We start from the raw sequence: 7,648 nt of genomic DNA, 5'->3' as shown, positions 1-7,648 counted from the left end.
GGGGCGGGGGCCCCGCTCCCTCCGCTTTCCGCCAGCCCGGGTGACTCCGACCCGAGTCCTCCGCTACAGGCCCCGCCCCCTTCCCTCGCGAGCCGCCCGGCGGCCGCGCGCCCGCGCGCGCTTCCCTCCCACAGCGCGGGTGAGAGGGAGCCGTCCTCCGTCGCCGCCCCCTCCCCTTTGTTTCCCCACCGCCACCACGAGCCCGGGAGCGTAGCCCCTCCCCGCGGGTGACTACCCCTCCCCCACCTCGGTTTAACGGGTGCCGGGGGCGGGGGAGGGGGGCGAAGGCTAGAACCGGGGGAGAGGACTGGCGTCCCCGAACCTTTTCAGCGAGAGTCTCGGCTCCCGGGCTCTCGGAGCCGTCGCCTACCCGCAGGGGGCCAGGACCCCTTTCCCGGCTTCGGAGCCCCCTCCCCCCTCGCCCTTCCCCGCTCCTCTCCGCCCCTGCCGCTCTCGCTCGGCCCCCTCCCCTCAGCGGGTCCTCCTCTTTCTCTCCCTCTCCCTCCTCCTCCCTCTCCCCATCCCTTCCCCCCCACAATGCAGTTCGCGGCGCGGCGGACATGGCGGTGGAGTCCTGAGCTCTTCGTGTCCCGGCCTCCAGCGGCGACGACGGCGACGGCGACGGCAGCGGGAGGCGGAGGGGGAGCGAGAGCCACTGAGATGAGGAGGCGCCGCGCGCGCCTGTAGCTCGCGGGCCTCGCAGGTACGGAGGCCCGGGCCGCCTCGCGGGTCTGCTCCGCGCCGCGCCGCGCGGGGTGCCGAGGGGGTGTGCTCGGGAAGGCCGGGCCGCCCCGGCTCGCTCTCCTCAGGTGCTGCGCCCCGCAGGTGTCGCGGCCGGGCGAGAGCGCCCCTCGGCCGCTCCCTCGGGGCCTGACACTTCTTTCTTGGCTGGAGCGGGATTCGGGCGTCCGGGGTGGGGTGGGGGGGGCGGGAGGAGGCTGAGAGGGGAGAGCGGTGGGGACGGCGGCCTGGGCGGCCTCAGGGGAGGAGAGCATTTGGGGCTCGTTGGGGGCCGAACTCCTGGAAGAAGAGCCTGGGGCTTCCCTGCCCCTCGTCGAAACCTGTTGTTAGACGGGCTAGGCGAATTTTGAGTTAACGGGATTGGCTTGAAGCGTTCTCTCGAGTCTGGTGTGATCCCTGCCTGGATGCCTTTTCTTTGACCCTTTGCTTCGACAGGGAAGTGTATGTAATGTATATAAACACACACACACACACAATGCATTACGTTCCCCCAGCCGCCCTTGGAGGGAGAATGCAGAGGTGTCCATGGATTTCTTTTCTTGCTCGCCCGCCTTTTGGGTGTACCTCCCCCCCCCTCCCCCCCAGTCGGATGGTGGCAATGCGCGCTTTTGACGTGGGTAGCTGTGAGGTTCGTATTTGTAAACAGACAGCACTTCCCGAGGGTGTTGCACGCCTCCGCACGAGGCTTCTGATCCTCACGGTATCTGGATTACAAAAGAATGGGGTGTTTACCTAAAAGGAGCACATCAGCGGGGTTTCTAGTCATACTTGAATGGGATGAATTGCTGTTATTTTAACGGCACTGGGTAAACGTTTGCTAAAAAGAATATCAAATCTTAAATGAGTTTTATTTTACCTTGTGTGGGCTGTTTCGGCATGTCAAGTTTCTTCATTTTGATCTACTTCTGATAAAAAGTACCATAAACATTTAACATTCTCCCTTTTGGGATTTCCCAAAATGTGCCCAGAGATGCATTTCGAATTGTTTATTGTTGGTATGCATTTAGTAATTAGCTCGAGCAGATCAGATTACTTTTTATTTCTAAACATTCTCTTCCCCCTATCTTGTGACAGGGAAATGTTTATCACATTTGGTGAAACAGAACATATCCTATTTCTATTCTTAAATTAAAAAAATGGATAATCTCAACTGGATCCGAAAATTTAGGGAAAGTGTCATTCAGGTGTTGAATTATGGAATGGTTTAATGAAAAATACTTTGTATGTGTCGTGTGTGTTTATGAGCTGAAATTTTCTTTACTCAGAACCCATATATGTTGCCTTAGAAATTTACTGCTGTACCGTGCTTCCTAGTACTGATTAATCACAACTTGTGAAATTAAATGTGTTCAATTTAGAAAACTGTACTTAAATAATGAACTTACTAGTGTCAACTCTACTACCTCCCATGTTTTTATAAGCAAATTATAGAGTACTTCTAAAAGCCATATACTTCGGGGAAGATAAGAATTTTATGCTTTATGCTTTAAAAATGACAAAAGACAGTTACTTAAATTCTTTGATACATTTCTCTGCTCTTTGCAGTTTTTCATTTGGCTAGTGTGGCAAATGAAAAAAAATCAAGCTTCTGTGAAATAATCTTGAAGGGAGTAAAAGTTAATGACATTTAATGTTTTAAATCCAGCAAACATCTGAGTATAGAAAAAAAACATTTAAGAGTTTCAGCTTTCAGGGCTGAAAGTAACACAGACAGTAACATGCACATTAGTTCAGCTTTGTAAATCCTAAATAAGACCTAGGATTTCTTTTGTGTTTGTTTAATATATCTAGAATAGTTCAGCATTAACATTTTAATTTTTAGACTTGAAAATTAAAATTTATACTTGTAATTACAAATATTTCTGCTTTAGAAAAAAAACTAAAGAGGATTTTTATTCTCAAAGTAGATTCACTTTTTCTTTTCTTTATTTGGCCAGTCCTGGGGCTTGAACTCAGGGCTTGGGCACTCATTGAGCTGCTGTTTTTGCTCAAGGCTTGCACTCTACCACTTGAGCCAGTACCACTTTCGGCCTGTTTATGTGGTACTTAGGAATGGAAACCAGTGCTTCATGCATGCTAGGCAAGCACTCTACCACTAAGCCACATTCCCAACCCAGTAGATTCACTTTAATAAGAGCAATTGAAGAATTTTTTTAAACCTCAGTTACCTTTGACATATGCATATACATATATATAGTAAATATCATTAACTGTGTTTTATTCTTTTTAGAATGCCATGTCAAAGATCTGTGGGTAGAAAAATGTATTTTGAACTTATTGATTGGAAAGCTTTTTGTTTCAGAGAAACAAAATGTCTATGATTTACCTGTAGGACTGGGATGTAGCTTAGTGGCAAAGTGCTCTCCAGTACCAAAAAGAAAAGACAAAAAATAAATAAATAAATAGCTTTTTTTTTTTTTTTTTTTTTTTAAAAGAGTGAGCCAAGAGTTACCTGTAAATGCTAATGCTAGCAGATTTTGTTTATCTTTAAAAAGAAAAGGACTTTTTTTTTTTGGTCTGTTTGTTTGGTGCTGATCTTGAGGCTTGAACTCAGGGCCTGGGTGCTGACCCTGAGCTTTGATGCTCAAGATTAGTGTTCTACTACTTCAGCTACAGTTCCACGTCTGGGTTTTTGGTGGTTAATTGGAGATAAGAGTCTCACAGACTTCCTTCTTGGGCAAGTGATTCTCATATCTTAGTCTCCGTGGGCTGGGAAGGTGGCTCAGTGGTAGAGCACTTGCCTTGCATGCACGAGGCCCTGGGTTCCATTCCTCAGCACCAGGCCCTGGGTTCCATTCCTCAGCACCACATAAGCAAAAAGAAAAAAGCCGGAAGTGGTACTGTGGCTCAAGCGGTAGAGCACTAGCCTTGAGCTGAAGAACTGAGGGACAGCGCCCAGGCCCTGGGTTCAGGCCCCACAACTGACAAAAAATTAAAAAAAAAAAAAATATCAGAAATGTTTAAATTTATAAAAATGTTATAAAATTAAGTTAGAGTCATTGCTGCAGATAGAAGTATATTCTAAAAGAAAAAAAAAAGAGAAAATGACGCTAGTTCAAAGCAGGATGTGGATTTTTAAAAATGAATCTTAGAAGAATTAAAATTACATGTGACTAAATAGTTTTAGTTCTAGAATCTCAGAAAATTGCATAATTTGGAGCTGATGGCTCACACCTGTAATCCTAGCTACTCAGGAGGCCGAGGTCTGAGGATTGCGGTTCAAAGCCAGCCTGGACAGGAAAGTCCGTGAGACTCTTATCTCCAGTAAACCACTAGAAAACCAGAAGTGGCACTGTGGCTGAAGTGGTAGAGTGCTCGCCTTGAGCTGAAAAGCTAAGGGACAGGGCCCAAGCCCAGAGTTCAAGCCCAGGACACATACACACACACAAAACAGCATAATGTCCCCAAGAGTTTACACACACACACACACACACACACACACACACACACACACACACACACACACACACACACACACACACACACACACACACACACACACACACACACACACACACAGCATAATGTCCCCAAGAGTTTCCTATAATCCTCCAAAGAAAAAGACACATAAATGCAAAGATTAAACAGCTAAGTTTCCTGTTTAAGGAAAGATTTAATGTGTATAATGCCTTATAGTTTATTTTCATACCAAATTTTCTCCTTTTATGTCTGTAATTATCCCGTGTTGGAGGATAAGAGAGAAGAAAACTATTACAAATACCTGTTTTGTGACTTTTCTTGGTGTGTGCCAGTACTGGGGCTTGAACTTAGGTGGTTCTTGAGCATTCTTGGCTTGCCTACCCCCTTCCCCCTTGAGGCTGGCGCTTTGCCACTTGAGCTACACCTCCACTTCCTAGAGTACCTGTTCTATTCCAAGCAGTTGTACTAAACATGTTTATGTACTTTTTTCACTTGTTCATTGTAAAAGCTCCATGTAAATACTTATAGATGATGAATGCATGACCTATAGCGGGTAAGTATTTGTTGAACCTTATGAAGTTAGATTTCAAAGCAGATCTGGGATCCTCTTTCTCATGTTGCTTTTCATATATATCATATATTTTCTCAAAATTTTATAAGTGGAAGCCCGGGCGCCAGTGGCTCATGCCTATAATCCTAGCTACTCAGAAGACAGATCTGAGGATCACAGTTCATGCAGGAAAGGCCGTGAGACTCTTACCTCCAGTAAACCACTCAGAAAACTGGAGGTGGCGCTGTGGCTCAAGTGGTAGAGTGCTAGCCTTGAGCTGAAGAGCTGAGGGACAGCATTCAGGCCCAGAGTTCAAGCCCCACAACCGACAAAAAACAAAACAAAAAAAATTGTAGAAGTAGAAGCTGCTTTTATTTTCTTTCTTCAGCCTGAACTTTGGGCCTGGGTGCTATCCCTCAGCTCTTCAGCTCAAGGCTAGTACTCTACCACTTGAGCTATAGCACTACTTCCGGCTTTTTCTGTTTATGTGGTGCTGAGGAATCCAACCCAGGGCTTCATGCATGCAAGGCAACCATCCTACCACTGAGCCTCCTTCCCAGCCCCTGGAAACTGCTTTTTTTTTTTTTTTTGGGTCCGGTCGTGGGGCCTGAACTCTGGGCCTGGGCGCTGTCCCTCAGCTCTTCAGCTCAAGGCTAGCGCTCTACCACTTGAGTCACAACACCACTTCCGGCTTTTTTCTTTTTGCTTATGTGGTGCTGAGGAATTGAACCCAGGGCCTCAGGCATGCAAGGCAAGCGCTCTACCACTGAGCCAACTTCCCAGCCCTGGAAACTGCTTTTAATGTTGCTCATTCATTTACCAAATCACCTTATCACATTTCCATTTGTTATTTCTTTTCTTTTTTTTTGTCTGAGTCTGGGACTTGAACACATCTAACCCTTGCTTTCACTAATTGGCTGGTGCTCTACAACTGGAGCTACACATCCAACCCCTCCATTTGTACTTTAGACAGATAGCCTCTTGAATTTTTAGCCTTTACCTGAGACAGTCATGTGACATAATGTTTGGTCAGAGATTAGAACTGTTTTCTGACTTCTAGCCTAGTATTTTTTTCCTTGACTTTCTCACCATAGATCCTGCCCATCTTTAATGGTTAATTAAGCCCTTTTTTTTTTTTTTTTTTTTGGTTCGTCATGGGGCATAAACTCTGGGTCTGGGCGCTGTCGCTGAGCTCTTCAGCTCACAGTAGCACTCTACCATTTGAGCCACAGTGCCACTTCCAGTTTTCTGGCTTTTTTTGGGGGTGGGTGGGTAAAGATCTTGTGATCCAAATCTAATTGTCTAAGACTTTTAAAATTTCTTAGGAGAGTCTTTTTGAGATAAAAAATATCTTTTGGGGGGGGGGAAGGAGAAGGATTGGGACTGGGTGGGGGAGGGAGGAGGCTGGGAAGGGATGTGAAGAGTAAACAAAGGAGGAGGCTGCAATGCTTGGTAAGAAATGTACGCATTATCCTGCCCATGTAATTGTAACCCCTTTGTACAGTATGTTCACAAATAAAATAAAATAAAATTAAAAAAAATATTTTTTAAGAGAATCACCTTGTTATGACCTGTCAATAAGTTGTTTTTTCACTGTTACTTTGGATTAGTTGGCTGTTTTCTAAAAGTTTTGTAAATTTTTTTTTTTTTTTTTTTGTCTGCCCTGGGGCTTGAACTCTGGGCCTGGGCGCTGTCCCTCAGCAATTCAGCTCAAGCCGAGCGCTCTACCGCTTGAGCCACAGCGCCACTTCCTGCTTTCTGGTGGTTTATTGGAGACTCTTGTCTCATGAACGTTTCTGCCCAGGCTGGCTTTGAACTGCGATCCTCAGATCTCAGCCTCCTGAGTAGCTAGGATTACAGGAGTGAGCCAGTGGTGCCCAGCAAATTTTGTAAATCTTAATCTTAATTTTTAATTTTAATTTTTTGTTCCGGTCTTGGGGCTTGAACTCAGGTGTCTGCATGTTGTCCTTGAGCTTTCTTTGCTCAAGGCTAGCACTCTACTACTTGAGCCACAGCCCCTCTCACTCCTAGCTTTTTTTGTGCTTAATTGGAGATAAGAGTCTCAGGGGGGCTGGGAAGGTGGCTCAGTGGTAGAGCGCTTGCCTTACATGCGTGAGGCCCTGGGTTCGATTCCTCAGCACCACATAAGCAAAAAGAAAAAAGCCGGAAGTGGCGTTGTGGCTCAAGTGGTAAGAGTGCTAGCCTTGAGCTGAAGAGCTGAGGGACAGCACCCAGGCCCAGAGTTCAGGCCCCACGACTGGACCCAAAAAAAAAAAAAAAAAAAAAGAATCTCAGGAACTTCCTTGCCTGTCTAGCTTTGAACTGCCATCCTCAGATCTCACCCTTTGAGTAGTTAGGATTATGAGCGTGAGCCACCAACTCTCTAGCTGTAATTTAGCACTAGAATGCAATAGTTTAGGGTACTGCAAAACTAAAAAGAACAGTATTCAAATGAGCTTAGTGTTCATCAATATACAAGATCAAAGTCCTAGTCTATACAAAACAGCCTGTACTTTCAAATAGGTAGGGATTGGGGTATAGTTCAGTAACACAACATTGCCTAGCATGAATAAGACCTTGGATTTAATCCTCAGCAGGGAATGTCTCTGTTTTTATATTAATATGTACACATACATGAATATAAAGAAAAAAGTATGTTATACAAGTCTGATAGTTATAAGTTAGTTTTTTTTTATGTTCAAGGCTAGCACTTTTCCATTTGAGCTACAGCACTACTTTCAGCTTTTCCTGTTTTTAATTTAGTACTGAGGAATCGAACCCCAAGGCTTCACGCATTGGCCGGCAAGCACCCTATCACTAAGCCACGTTCCCAGCCCCTAAATTGGTATTTGATTTATAATGATTGGAGACATTTACCTTTTGTAGAAGATCTAGGATTTGAACTCATGTTGCCTAAATTTAGAGCTCTTTACTGGT

The 7,648-nt window shown here is 45.5% G+C and overlaps 1 protein-coding gene across 6 annotated transcripts in view; it reads left to right on the top strand.

The window, feature by feature from the left end:
• Nucleotides 1–558: 558 nt before the first annotated feature.
• Nucleotides 559–7,648, top strand: part of Tut4 (terminal uridylyl transferase 4) — a 112,328-nt gene continuing 105,238 nt past the window's right edge. For all 6 annotated transcript variants that reach the window (XM_042679259.1, XM_042679252.1, XM_042679245.1 and 3 more), the window contains exon 1: nucleotides 559–703. The gene's annotated coding sequence lies outside the window, so the exon portion shown is untranslated. The remainder of the gene's footprint in view (nucleotides 704–7,648) is intronic.

This window comes from Dipodomys spectabilis, unplaced genomic scaffold (assembly GCF_019054845.1).
Source record: "Dipodomys spectabilis isolate Male_0828 unplaced genomic scaffold, ASM1905484v1 ptg000002l, whole genome shotgun sequence".
Lineage (NCBI taxonomy): Eukaryota > Metazoa > Chordata > Mammalia > Rodentia > Heteromyidae > Dipodomys > Dipodomys spectabilis.
Note: the sequence above shows the minus strand (reverse complement) of the source record. Positions and strands in the feature narration are given on the sequence as shown.